At 35.2% G+C, this 15,519-nt stretch overlaps 1 pseudogene; it reads left to right on the top strand.

The window, feature by feature from the left end:
* The first annotated feature begins 11,684 nt into the window (after positions 1 to 11,684).
* On the top strand, positions 11,685 to 13,578 carry LOC100733592 (receptor-type tyrosine-protein phosphatase alpha-like; annotated as a pseudogene).
* The last annotated feature ends 1,941 nt before the right edge of the window (positions 13,579 to 15,519 follow it).

Below are 15,519 nucleotides of genomic sequence, written 5' to 3'. Positions count from 1 at the left end.
GTACAAGGTAATCAACAATGGTTACCATAATGTCTTTTGCTACCTTAAAAAGAATTGCCTATATCATTAGGTATAATGAAATTGAACAAAATAGTACAGAACAAGACCATTAAAACCTAAACATTGGAGACATTACATGACTTCAAAAGAAGATAATAGTCAAACTAGAATGGACATCATAGTGAATCTTATTGCCTTCAAAGTAGTTGCCTAAACCCTTAAACTTGATACTATCAAACAGAACAGAATAGAGTAAAATCAGTCAAAACAAGATGGTGAGAGCAATACAGAGCTACAAATCAAATTAATAGGAAATAGAAAATGTTACTATAATATATCCTGCTAATTTTTTTGATTTTTTTATCTTAAAAAATAATAAAAAATAAATAAGCAATTTTTTTTTTTTTTAAAAAGGGGAGATTGAGATAAAAGAGGGCATAACAACATAACAATACAGGTCAAAGCATAACAATTTCAGTAACCTAGTGCTTCATCACAAGATAACCGGACTTAACAGTAGTTACCATAATGTCTCTTTCCTTGAAATATTTGAGTATAACTTCGTATACTATGGCATCAAGCATATCAAGGCAGTGTGAAATCATTCAAGAGGATTCAGAGTATTTAAAATCAACTAATGGAAAATGAACAATGGTTTCTATATTGTGTCTTTGCCTATAAAAATTTTTGTTTATACTATCACATATAATAAAATCCAGTAAGATATAACATAATAAAACCAATGGTAACAGTAGAACTACATTTGATGGGACTTCAAAACAAGATGATATTAAATCAGCACTAGGTGTTAGGATGTCTTGTTTTCTTCAAAATAGCTGTTCATATCATCACAGGCAAAAATATCAAACAGCCCAGAACAAAGCCATTCCAATTAATCAGTGAAAACTTTATAAGGCTTCAAGGCCACATAATGGAGAATCATGATTACCCCATACTTTTATATATTTGAATAATTTCTTACAATAGAGAAACTATTTGGTATTCATACATGTGAGTTTGATTTATTTCACTTATGAATATGGTCTCAAGCTGCAACCATTTATTTATAAATATCTCAATGTGATCCTTTTTTATAGCTGAATAGTACTCCATTGTATAAAAATACCACAGTTTTTTTATCCATTCCTCAGTTGATGGACACTTGGGTTGTTTCCAAGATCTGGCGATTACAAATTGTGCTGCTATAAACATGGGTACACGTATATCACAGTGGTATGATGCTTTCCGTTCTTCTGGGAATATGCCTAGAAGTGGAATAGCAAGAACAAATAGGACTTCCAATCCCAGCTTTTTGAGAAATCTCAAACAGACCTCCAAAATGTTTGAACCAGTCTACACTCCCATCAACAGTGCAGGGGAGTTCCTTTTTCCCCACAGCCTCTCCAGCATTTGTTGTTGATGGTTTTCTTGAATCTGACCATTCTTTCAGGAATGAGATGAAATCTCAGTGTGGTTTCAATATGCATTTCTCTAATGAGTAATGATGTGAACATTTTTTTCATGTATTTATTTGCCATTTGTATTTTTTCATCTAAGAAGTGTGTATTCATCTCAAATGCCCATTTTTGGATTGAATCTTTGAATTTTGGGGGTTGGATTTTTTAAAAAATTCTTTATATGTTTTAGACAGAAGTCCTTTGTCTGAGGGACAGGTCACTAAGATTTTTTTTTCCCAGTTTGTGGGTTTTCTTTTCACTATGCTGGAAATTTCTTTAGATATGCAGAAACTTTTTAATAAGAAATGATCCCAGTTACTGACTCTGGGAAGTATTTCCCATGCAGTTTGAGTCCTGTTCATGAATTCTCTACCTACCCCAATATCTTCAAGGTTAATACCCAATTTGTCTACCAATAGATTTAGTGTTTCCATTTTAATATTCAGACCTTCGATCCATTAAAATTTTAATTTAGTACATGGTGATAGACATGGGTCTAGTTTTAGTTTTTTTAGTTTTTTAGTTTTTTTTCTCATATCGAGAGCCAGTTTTTCCAACACCATTTATTAAAGAGACTATTGTTCTTCCGGTGAACCTGCTTGGCTCCTTTATCAAAGATAAGGTGGTTGAGTGTGTTTGTATTTGTGGTTGTATCTTCTAATCTATTCCGTTGATCTTCAGCTCTGTTTTGAGTCCAGTACCATGTTGATTGTACTACGGTTGCTTTGTAGTATAAGTTCAAGTCAGGGATTGTGATGCCTCCTGCCTTGCTTTTGCTGCTTAGAACTCTCTTTGCTATTCTAGTTCTCTTCTCGCTCCTGATTAAATTTAGGAGTGATTTCTCTGGATCTATGAGTCATGATGATGGTATTTGTATTGGGATTGCATTGAATCTATATAAGAGTTTTGGGAGAATGTCAATTTTAACAATATTTATTCTTCCTATCCATGAGCAAGAGATGTCTTTCTATTTTCTGAGATAATTTTCAATTTCTTTTTTCAATGTATTATAATTTTCCCTGTATAGGTCTTTCACTTCTTTCATAAGAGTAAATCCTAAATATTTCATTTTTTTTGGTTGTTAATGTGAAGGTTGTGGCTTCACTTATTTCTTTCTCAGTGACTTTGTTGTTAGTGTATAGGAATGCTATTAATTTTTTGAGTAATGATTTTGTATCCAGCTATATTTCTGAATTTATTTATTATATCTAAGTGTATTTCAATGGAGTTTAGGGGATCTTCTATGTAGAGTATCATGTCATCTGCAAACGATGATTTAACTACTTCTTTTCCTATATTTACCCCTTTTATTTCTCTCTCTTGTCTAATTGCTCTGGCTAGTATTTCCAATACTATATTAAGTAGGAGTGGTTGATCCATCCCGTGGATCAGTCCGTGGGCCTTCACCTGGAGAGGGGACAGAGATGGGGGCCAGGGCAAGAGAAAAGAGAGATTGAGACTTGGCGGGATTCCATTCAAGCCTCATTTTTTAAAAAATGGCTATAACTTATATAGGGTGGAGACGGGTCAATGGGGCAGGAAGAGGGCACAGAGTGTTATCTGATAGGTCATTGTCACATCTGGATATATGATGTAAGCAGGAGAGGATTATGGGTAATGTAGGCAGACATGAGGATCATGGGAAATGTAGGCTGAAGTGGGAAGTTGCTTACATGATGCGCATTGTAGGCAAGGGGAGGATCATGGAAAATGTAGGCTGACACACAAAATGCCCTCAGCTGGGAGGGGCAGGGCAGCAGCTGCCATTCTGAGTCGCTCCCTACAAGTGGTTATAAAGGACATCCTTGTCTTGTGCCTGATTTCAAAGTAAAGGCCTTGAATTTTTGGCCATTTAGTATGATGCTGGCTGTTTGTTTGTCTACATGGGCTTTATTATATTGAAGTAAAGAAGATCTATTCCAATTTCCTGTAAAGTTCTTATTATGAATAAATGTTGGACCTTATCAAAAACTTTTTCTGCATCTATAGAAATGATTATGTGATTCTTACTTTTGGTTCTATTGATATGGTGGATTACATTTATTGATTTACGTATGTTGAACCATCCCTGCATGCTTGGGATGAATCCTACCTGGTCATGGTGTATAATCTTCTTGATGATTTGCTGCATCCTATTTGCCAATATTTTATTGAGGATTTTTGCATCTGTGTTCATTGGGGAGATTGGTCTGTAGTTCTCTTTCTTAGTTGGGTCTTTCTCAGGTTTTGGTAACAGAGTAATATTTGCTTCCAGGAATGACTTAGAAAGGATTGCTACCCTTTCAATTACATTGAAGAGTTTGAGGAATGTTGGCATTAGTTCTTCTTTGTTTTTCTTGTAGAATTCTGCAGTGAATCCGTCTTGGCCTGGCCTTTCTTTTTACGTAAAACTTTAATTACATTTTCAATTCCATTAATAGAAATTGGATTATTCAGCAGTTTTACATTTTCTCGACCTAGCTTTGGTACTTCATGTGTTTCTAGAAATCTGTCTATTCCTTCTGTGTTATCAAACCTTTGAGAGTAGAGGTTTTCAAAATAGGTGTTGATCATCTATATTTCTTTAGAGTCTGCAGTGATTTTATCTTTTTCATTTCTTATTGCATGAATTTGAGCTTTTTCTTCCCTTTTTAAAATAAGTTTGGATACAAACAGGCAGTCGTGAGTTCGATCCCTGGTACCGATAAAAAGGAAAAAGACAAAAAAAAAAAAGTTTGGATAAGGGCTTATCAATTTTATTTATTCAAAGAACCCACTCTTTGATTCATTGATACTTTGGATTGTTTTCTTAGTCTCTATTGCATTGATTTCTGCTCTGATTTTCATAATTTCCTCTCTTTTTTTGGCTTTGGGCTTGACTTGCTCTTCTTTTTCTAGATGTTTGAGGTGTAGCATGAGGTTTTTTTATTTGTATTCGTTCTGTTTTCCTGATGTGGGAACTCAGTGTAATAAATTTTCCTCAGAGGACAGCTTTCATTGCATCCCACAGATTCCAGCAAATTGTGTTTGTATTTTCATTTGCTAGTAGGTATTGTTTAATTTCTTCTTTAATTTCCTGTGTGACTCACTGATTACTCAACAGTGTGTTATTCAGTTCCCATGTGTTTGTGGGAATTGTGCAGTATCTTTTAGCATTAATTTCTAATTTCAAAGCACTATGGTCTGATAACATGCAAGGGATAATTTCAACGTTTTTGGCTTTATTTAAATATGTTCTGTGAGCTAATAGATGTTCTATTTTAGAGAATGATCTATGTACTGCTGAGAAGAATGTATATTCTGATGTTGTTGGATGGAACACTCTGTATGTGTCTACCAAGTCCATTTGTTCACATGTGTGATTCAGTTCTGTTATTTCTTTGCTGATGTTCTGTCTGGTTGATCTGTCCCTTGGTGTAAATGGTGTGTTAAGGTCTCTCTGTTACAATTATGTTACTGATAATTTGATTTTTTTCCTTTCGGTTAATACTTGTTTTATATAACTGAGTGCTCTGGAATTTGTGCATATATATTTAAGATAGTTATCTCTTCCTCTTGAAGTTTTCCTCTAATAAGTATGTATTGATCTCTTTACCTCTTCTTAACATTATTAATATAAAGTTCACATTGTCTGTAAACAGAATGGCTACTCTTGATTTTTTGGGGGTCCCCATTGCATGAAGTATTGTTTTCCATCCTTTGACTTTCAGTCTGTGAATATCCTTTTGGGTTAGATGGGTTTCTTGTAGACAGCATATGGTTGGATTTTGTTTCTTGATCCATTCTGTCAGTCTGTTTCTTTTAATTGGTGTATTTGACCATTTATGTTAATGGTTATAACTCTTATATGTTGGTTTATTGTTGACATGTCATCTCTCTGCTGTTGCATCTGTATCTTTCTGTTATCTTTAGTTGTCTGCTTTGCTTAGTGAGTTTTTACTCAGTGTATCTAAACTGTCTTTCAATATTTTTTGCAGGGTTGGCTTGGTAATCATGAAGTTCTTCAGCCTTTCTTTGTCATGGAAGTATCTTATTTTACCATTGATTTTGAAGGACAGTTTTTCAGGGTATATCAGTCTAGGTTGTAAATCATTTTCTTTTAAGAACAGGAAAACTTCACTCCATGCTCTTCTTGACATTATTGTTTGTGCTGAGAAGTCTGCTGTGATTCTGATAGGTTTTCCTTTATAAGTGATCTGTCTTTTCTCTCTGACAGTTTTTAATATTCTATTCTTATGTTGGATTTCTGGAATGGTGATTATTATATGTCTGGGTGTAGTTTTATTATGCGTCTTTGGAGTTCTACATGCTTCACTGATCCTGATTTCAGTTTCCATTCTCATGTTTGTGAATTTTTCAGCTATTACTTTTCTAAATATCTTCTTGACGTTCTTTATGTCATCCCCTTCTTTTTCATTAATCCCTATGAATCTAATATGTTTTTTTTTTGTGTGTGTGTGTCATCTTGCAGTCATTGAATTGTTTTTTCCTGATTCCTTGTTATTTTCAAAAGATCTTTCTTTCCTGTTCACTAGCTGCAATCTTGTCTTCAAGGCCTGAAATTCTATCTTCACTTTCATTGAGGCTGTTTTTACAGCTTTCAGTGGAATTTTTGATTTCCTGTATATCTCTGTGCATCTACTTTTTGTATTCTGTTTGTTTCTTATATTGCTCATCTAGGAATTCCAAGTTTTTGTTTAGTTCCTCCAATTTTTAAACTGTGTTTTCTTTAGATATATTCAGCATCTTTCATTTCTCTTATCATTTCTTCTTTTACCTGGAGATTATTTCTAGTTTGAGTTCTTCTAAAGCTTCCTGGAGTTGCTTGTTTATTTTAGTTACTATTATGTCCAATATTTGAGGTGTATGGCATATATTTTCTTCTTTATACATTGCTCCAAGAGTTTCCTTGGTTGAGCTGGAAGTTTGAGATTGTAATTAGGTTTCGTTTTGTCATTTTACTATATTTCCATGTTTTATTCTAAGGCTTGCTCAGGGTCTGTTGGAAATCTTCTTCTATGCCCTCAGCTCCTGGGACTCTGGCACCTAGTTCCCTGGATTGATAAAGGGTCACTAGGGACGGAGCAGGCTGGCTAAAGCCCAGCTTCTGGATCAGATGGTGCCTGGCAGCTTGCTTAGCACTCCACAGTATTCCAAGCACAGCTGGAGAGTGGAGGCTGATGCTGGCTCCCCGGACCTGCTGAGCTGCTCCAGTGCACTCAGAATTCATGAGGTTCCCTTGTCGGGCTGAGAGAGTGTCCCAAACTAGCTGGACTCTGGCAAAACTGCATGGGGAACTTATGCCAGGCCTCCGGGCCTCTGGAACTGGTGGCACCTGCCTGCTTGCTTAGAACTCCACAGTCTTCCAAGCACAGTGGGGCACGGGGAGGCTGATGCTGGCGCCCTGGACCCACCAGGCTGCTCCGTGTACCAGAAGCTGTGAGGGTCCCAAACAAGCTGAACTTGGGGGAAAGTGCACAGGGCACTTACACCAGGCTGCTGGGTCTCTTGAACCGGTTGGCGCTTGCCTCTCAAAATGTGTTTTTGAAATACTGCTTTCTTGATTTTTAGAAAAGAGCATTAACATACACAAATATTACCAATTTTTATGTGTTTATTTTGTATTCTCAGCCATCGCCGAATTCACCTATTGTTCCTAACAGATTTTGGGGCCTTTGCACAAGGAATCTAGTCATCTACAAGCTGAAGCAACTTAACATCTTCGTTTTCAATATGGATATCCTTTATTTACTACTACTGAATAAGGAATGTTACTGAAACTTCCAGCTCTATGTTGAGTGTAAATTGCAAAAGTGGATTTTGTTGTCCTGTTCCTTATTTTGGAAGAAAATAATTTAACACTTAATCATGTAGTATGATGTTAATGGTGAGTTTGTTACGTGTGGTTTTGGTGTACTGATGTATGTTCCCTTTCTACATAATTTGTTGTGTTTAAAATCAAAGGATATTGTCTTTTCCCCCAGCTGTGGGAATAATATTTTTTTGTATTTCATTCTGTTATTATTATTATATTTGCAATTTTTCATTTGCAGGTTATGTCAAAATATTTTCAGAATGCATCAGTTCAATCATTGTGTATGACCCTTTAATGTTTTGTTCAATTTGCTTTGATAGTATTTTTTTAGAATTATTTTATTAGTATTCATCAAAGATATAGGCTATTTACTTGTTTTGTAGTTTCTTATCTGGTTTTGGCATCATGCCAATACTGTCCTTTTAAAGTGAATGTGCAAACACCATTCTGCTTTGATTCTGAGGCACTGTAACATATTTTGAAGCTAGTAACATGTCTCCTGATATTTTTTCTTTTTTTACTCAGATTTTAACTATCATTAATTTTTGTAGTTTATGTAAGTTTATTCTAGGTTTGTGATGAATGCCATTGATATTTAGATGCAAACTACATTGAATCTGTAGTTAATTTTGGGCAGTAATGATCTTTCAAACCATGAACGTGGGAAGTATTCCCATTTTCAGGTGTGTGTGTGCTCAACAGTTTCTGTAATCAATGCTTTGCAGTTTTCCTTAGAGGTTTTCCAACTGCTGAGTATAATTTTTCTATGTGTTTTATTTTATTGTAAGTACAATAAATATGATCATTTTAATAATTTCTTTTTCTGGTAATTAGTCATTGACGTATACCAGTGGTACTGCTTATTACATGTTTCTTTTGATTCCTACAGCTTTAATGAGTTTGTTCATCACCTTTAATGATATTTTTTGTTAAACATTTGGACTTCTCTATGTAGATGATCAAGTCACACACGGAAGTTGAAATTTGCCTTTGTCTTCTCTAGTTTGTTTGCCTATCTGTTTTTTCTTTTGCCTAATTTCTCTGGCTGGGTTTTATAATAGTGAGTTGGATAAAAGAGTTTAAACTGTGTTTTCTTTTCTTACTCTAGATCTTAGAAGTTTTGCAGGTACTCCTCACTTATTATCACATGATAGCTGTCATATGACTGCAAGCTTGTTATACATGACCTTCATCATTCAATACACCAAAAACTCATCTATGAGTATATAGTGAAAAAATAACTTAATCTCTTTTGCATGCCTGATTTAAAAAATAATCCTCAGAATTTTCCATATTGAAATTTAAAGTAATGTAAGAATCATGAGGTTTTAAATTTTGTAAAGGATCAGTAAATATTCTAATCTTGATATTCATAAGGTTGTCATAGCTGTTCCATTCAATGTTGTGGGTCAAAAGTAACCAAAGAGAAATTAATATTTTATTTTCAAAATATAGACAATTAACCATAATTTGAGAACTCTTGATTAAGTAGATTCATTTAATCTAGAGAAAAATAGATTTGGAAATATATATATATATTTTTGGAAATAAACAATGATAAAAACCCTGCAAATTGAAGGCTGAACACCTTTGGATCAAATTTAATTCCAAAATCCCAAAGTTAAGGGAATCAGTAATTTAAATATACAGTAAAATTTTAGTACATGAATAAGCAAAACTTCACGTTCATTCATGAGTTAGTATTTTATGTTATTGAAGATGGCTCATAATTTCAAAATGTCTGCCTATTTATCCATCTTTTCTTTTCTTTTTTATAAATATAATTATGTGACAAATAACAAACAAATTTTGTAGTTCATTTAATAAACTCCATAAATTTAAAACAACAGTTTGAGAATTAAAAGTTAGATGTAACTCGTATTTGAAGATAATGATACAAGCTTGGGCTTACTATGTTCTTCTGATAGGGCAGAAGACACAGGTGTCTGGTAACATTGCATTTTAGAATAAGTGGAATGCATAAAAGTGAGATTTTTGTATTGACAGGAAATAACTTTGAAAGACATCTATTCATATTGAAATTGACTTTTCACTTTCATTATTGTGCCAACATTAAGATTTTCATTCTTCAATGACCTACGTAGCTCCGTATGAAACAAAGTGTACCTTTCTTCCTGCCGACTTTTGTTAATACTGATACATTACATATTTCAAAAGCTATTTAGAGCATATATTAAACCAATTAAATTTTAGAGTTTTTTGGGAATGAGATCATGCAATATTGTCCAAGCTGTTTTCAGTTTTGTGCACTCAAGCAATTTCCTGCATTTGCCTCCTAAACTGGAAGCTCAGGAAGCATGTATACCCAGAAGATAATACTAAAAATCAACAAATTGAATCACACCAAATTAAAAATGTTCTGCACAACAGAGTGAAGAGACAACACACAGAATGAGAAAAAAGCTTTGCCAATTACTCCTCAGAGGCCTAATGTCTAGACCATATAAACACTTAAAATCATCATATGAATGGGTTAAGAAAATGAGGTTTTTTTTTAATCACAATGGATGAGGTATTTATCCTGCCATAAAGAAGTCATTTGTTGCAAAATGGATGCACTTTGAGATCATAATATTAAGTAGAGTAAGTCAGACGCACAAGCTTAAATATACCATAATTTCTCATAGATAGTTAAGGAGAAAGAGAGAGAGGGCAATAAAAGATAGATAATAGGATAAAAGTGATGATATGTGTTGAGGTCTAGCAAGTACAACGTATCTAAAATTGAACCTTAATTTAGAATAATTATCCTAAATATTTTGTATGTTCTTTGGGGTGTTTAGTCTGGTTTTCAGTATTTATACAAAGCAATTAACTTTAAAAGTTATTATAGGATAGACAGATGAATCTGAAGATGAAAAAATAAAATGTGGGTAAACAGAAAGGGAAATAAAAAAATAAAATGTGTTACATGCATATATCAATTCCTTATAGTGAGTGTAGTCATTATAGTCATTATTTACAGTACACAGGTACTAATAAAAGTTAAAAAAGAAAACGGTGTACAACCTATAAATTTTAACTGATATAAATTATGCATATTTTCTTTAGAGTTTGCATCCATTTGTACTTATTACACTTAAAGATCTTTTTTTTTTTTTTTTTTTTTTTTTGTCTATAACTTTCTTCAACTGCAAGTTCCAGTCACTTATAACAATGGTTCCAAAAGGGAAAATCTTTTATGACATCACTATATGTAAGTGATCCAGTAGAGGGATTACTAATTATTTGTGTATGACATACATTTATAAATGTGACATTTATACATAAGCATATACATGTGTAAACAATATATACATATATATACATAATCAGATAATAATACACTTCATAATTATTATCGGTCCTATAAATCATTCTATGAGAATTTAGTCAATTAGTCTAAAAGAAAGACAAAATCCTGTCATTTGCATAATGTTGGATGAAAATTTCTCCTGTTCATTTTGTCAAGGGAAACAATTCCAGTTGCCTAAGACAACTACCAGGTCGTCTTCCTCATGTGTGGAATATACAACTGTTGATCCAGAGCAGTTGAGTAGGGCGTTGGTTATGAGATGCAGGAACAAGAAGAAAGGAGGGAAACGCAGACGTGCTGAGCCTCGGTATGAGTTACAGTTAGGAGGAGGACCTTGTGATGTGCTATTTTTAACAGGATGGCAATACATGCTAATTATGGACTGCATACTTCAAAGAGTTGTAGCAGAAAAGTTCTGAATGCTTTCATAAAAGAGAAACAATAAATGTGTAAGGAGACAGTTTGTTTAAATTAATTTAAACGTATCACGTGTCCATGTATGAAAACAACACGCTGAGCCCGAATCCGTCTTGCTCATCACTACGCTCGCCCAGTCACCCCTCAGCTTCTTCCCCGTGCCGTGGAGTTGAGGTCAGCACAACAGCTGTGGGGTCCTGAAATCATTGAGGATTCTGACTACAAATGGCGTGAAGTCCAGGACAAAAAAGCAGATCTCAGATGAAACATTAGTATGGGACCAGGGGATGGTTTCCCCAGCTAGACATGGTTACACAACTGAAAAAAAATATTTATGACATTCCAGTGAGTGATGAGGGATGATGCAGTTCAAATAACTAAGGCAGTAGACAGATACATGCACCCAAAATGGTATGAGTTTTACCTCCCTTAGGATCAATTAAAACATCAAAAGCTGAATATATGAAGAAGAAAAGAATGTTTCTAACCTGACTTTTGTTTCTGTGACACCAACATTCAACCGAAATCCAGTCCTGGAACCTACCTGATCTAACTACTGTCAATGACTCATGCTGCACTGTAGAATCATGTGACCAGTAAACATCAACTCTGTAGCTCTAGCATCTCACCAAAACCACATGGCTGCCACACACCCAGTCCACGAGTGTAGGAACACAACCCTGGTAGGGGATTTCAGGCAATGCATCAAACACTCCAGGACACCACTTTTTCATGTAATTCTGACTTGAGTGACAAAAGAAATGAGACTTCTGTTACTTCAGGAACAGTAGTCCTGCCCTCCCTGATAGGAGTCACATTTATTGTCACAATTTTGTACATTTTAATATTTAGGAAATACAAGCAAGCTGGGAGGCATTCCAAATCCTTCCATTTATCAAATGGCCACGCCAAGGATGTGGAGCCTGAGCGGCGCTCCTGGCCAGCTCCCCAAGCACTAACGGAAAGTGCACATGCCCGACAAGCTGGAAGAAGAGATGAACAGAAGACTAGCTGAAGATTCTACACTCTGCAGAGATGAGTTCAGTGCTCTCCCCACTTGTTCTTTGCAGGAAACCTGGGAGCCTGCGCCAAGGAAGAAAATAAAGAAGAAAATTGCTACATAAACACTTCGTCTTATGACCACTCCAGAGTACACCTGATGCTTGCTGAAAGTATTTCAGATTTTGATTACATTAGTGTTCTATTCATCAATGGCTTCCAAGAAAATAACAAATTTATTTCTACACAAGACCAAAGAAATAGCACTGAATGAGTTTTGGAGGCTGATCAGGGAACAATTCCCAGCCACTATCATCATGGTGACCAATCGACAAGTGTACCAAACCAAGGCTCCTGGACATTGAGGAAAGTCTTAGGTCCACGGAATGTTATTGAGCTCTTGTACTACAGAGTACAAAATTTTATATTCAGCAGGTGGGGAATATGTGCATAGCACTTCATACTCAGCTCCACTTTACTAGTTGACCAGATTCAGGGTCATCCCAACTGGCATGCTCTAGTCTCCCAAACAGGTGAAGCCTTGTACCCCTCGGGATGCAGAGGTCCTCCTGGTCCACTGTAGCATATATATAAGATGCATAGGTACCTGTACTGTTATTAGTGCTATGTTGAGCGTGGCACATACAGGATGGAAAGTGGAAATACATACTCAGCACTGCCAGGTGATGCAAACAGACTTGCACTATGTTTTCATATACCAATCCCTCTAGGTGCACTACCACTATGGGGATACAGAACTGAAAAGGACCTCTCTAGAAACCCGCTTGCAGAAAATGGGCAACAAATTCCAGGGACCAGCAATGATTAGAGGAGAAATTAGGAATGTAACATTAGTCAAAATTCAGAGTGACAAGATGCAGACTGAAAACCTTCCAACCGATGTGAAGAAGAACTGGTTTTTGTAAATCATTCCATGAATTCAATAGAGTGATCTCTCCAGGTAAGTGAGGGAGGGAGAGAGAACACAGACTAACGGAAGGCATTCTCCATTGATAACTACCGACACAAGGACACCTACATTACCAGCCAGAACCCTCTGTTCCACACTTGAGGAGTTCTGCTTAATTTTATCAGAGTAGAAATCCTGTTTCCTTGTGATACTTAGTAATAATGGTCCTGGAGGATAGAGACAGAAGTGTGCCCAGTACAGGCAATCTGATGGCCTGGTATCCTATGGTAACATTGTACTGGAGCTGAAGACAGAGGAGGCACAGGAAAGCTATACTGTCTGAGACCTCCTTGTCCCCAACACTGAGGAATACAAGAGCCAACTGATCCAACAGTTCCACGTCCATGGCTGTCCTTAGGTAGCACCCAATAAGGGCAATCCTGATCAGCACCATCATAGCGGTCCAGAAACAGGAGCTGCAGCCAGGGAGCACCTCATCATCGTCCACTATAGATCTGGGGTAGGACGGACAATCCTGGAAAACGTGAAGGCACAGGTCATTTTGGATGTCTTTCAGACTGTCAAGAAGTCAAACAGAATCCAGACACCAGGACAGTATGACTTCTGCTACAAGGTAGCACAGGGGTACATCAGCGTGTTCTGCGATCATGCTGACTTCAAGTAACAGATGAAAAGGAGCCTTTAATATTTTGTAATCTGTTTTGTTAGTAGATTCAAAATAGTCTATGTACCTCAAAACTGTTTCAAAAACTTATACATAGGTTTTTGTAACCTAGAGATTTTGCATGTAAATGTATTAACACTGATAGGCCTTTTCCTGTTGTCTTATTGGGGAATTAAGTAGTGTGATGTTTGAATTGATGTCATGCAATTTTCAGCTTTAAAGAAAAGAAATACAACATGGTTACTCTAAAAATATATATGCACTTATGCATTAGTTAAAAGTAAATTTAAACACAACATGGAAAAGTAATGTGTGTGTGTGTGTGTGTGTGTGTGTGTGTGTGTGCACGCGCGTGTGTGTATTTATATACATGAGAAGGTAGACTGAAGAATACCAGTATATTGAGAAACTTGGCTATCAAGTACCAGGATCTGGAAAATTAATAATTTCTTCCCAAGCACTTTCTCAAATGACATGGTCCTATGGAAAATGTGATTTAATAATTCTTTCCTCCAGAATTGTGATAATTTTTTTTGCTTTAAACTTTTAAATTTATGGCACTTTGTTATAACAGCATTAGAAATTTAGTATCGGCAACAAAGATAGATTGGTAATGGAGCAATACCAAGTAGTCTATACTATAAGGGAAAAGGCAGCATATTTAATGACTACTTGTAAAGTGGTTAAATCTTGTAGTAGAAGAAATAAACTCACATATTAATAATTATGAGGTCCACTTGGATGGGTTTAAAAATTCATGTTTTAGAACATGATGCAACAAGATATCAACTAGATATACCACGATATTTCAAATTGCATGTCTCTGTATATCCTTGTTTTGAATGTTCTTTACACTGCATATCATTTTAGAAAACCCCTTTAACACATATAAACTCAGATAAAATATTATCTCTTCTCTAGCTTTTCTCAGCTATGCGCGTTGCAAATACGTATAAGTAGTATTTTCTGTTTGCTTACGCTTCTTTATGTGGTTAGAGAATATCTTCTTTGGAAATATGTGTATGCCACCTAGTTCATACACCTTTTGAAACGGGGCACTTTAGATTAAATATCTTTAATCTCATGGAATGTCCAGGATAACGTTTCATGAATAAATTAAAATAACACATTTTTCTCAGGGTAAAATAATAAGTCATTTAGACATCATTTCTACACATCAGAAAATGTCTCACGACAGTGAATGAATTGACGGAGATATTTTGATTTGGCCTAATATGAATGATATTTTCATATTGTGTTGCCTGTGGTATTTTCTAAATTAGTCTTTGATGAGTTAGCATTTATATGGTGCATATGATTAAAAAATGAAATAATATTCGAGTAAAGCAAAACAGCATAAAATTGGTATAAAATGAAGCATTCCCACTCTTTTAACAGTAGAAGTAACTATTACCTCCATCTCACAGCTCGTAGAAAAGAAAACAGGTGTGCAGTGAACTTTAAGCCTATCATTTGCTTGTTTTGTGGAAAGTTTAGCCAGAAGTTTATTAAGGGTGTCAGCATTAATGACTGCAGTGAGACCAGGGATTATTTGAGAATTCCATTCATCCAGACTCTGCTATGTTCCATTTCCAAGGGCAACTGAGAGTTGAATGAATCATGAAATGACGTTTTTCCATCAGTATATCTAAAATGGTTCCAGTGAATGAGAGAGTTAATATTCCGAGGCCCTATGTACCTGCAACTCTAATGTCAAATACTTTATAGCTAAAATGTCCTTTTTGAATCTTTTGAGGATGGATTTGAGAAAACTGCCAGTATATATTATTAATTTAATGCAAATTGACAATTAAAGTAGCTAAAAAGAGTTGCTTATTAAAAATGCCAACTGAGAATTATCAAATATAAATGACTAGAAGGTTATGTACTTTTGTGTTTTGAAAATACTAAAATATAATTTAATTCCTCATATATTATAAT

This window comes from Cavia porcellus, unplaced genomic scaffold, assembly GCF_034190915.1.
Source record: "Cavia porcellus strain 051 isolate PalLab524CR breed Dunkin Hartley unplaced genomic scaffold, mCavPor4.1 scaffold_22, whole genome shotgun sequence".
In the NCBI taxonomy this organism is placed as follows: domain Eukaryota; kingdom Metazoa; phylum Chordata; class Mammalia; order Rodentia; family Caviidae; genus Cavia; species Cavia porcellus.
This window is presented reverse-complemented; position numbering and strand designations above follow the sequence as displayed.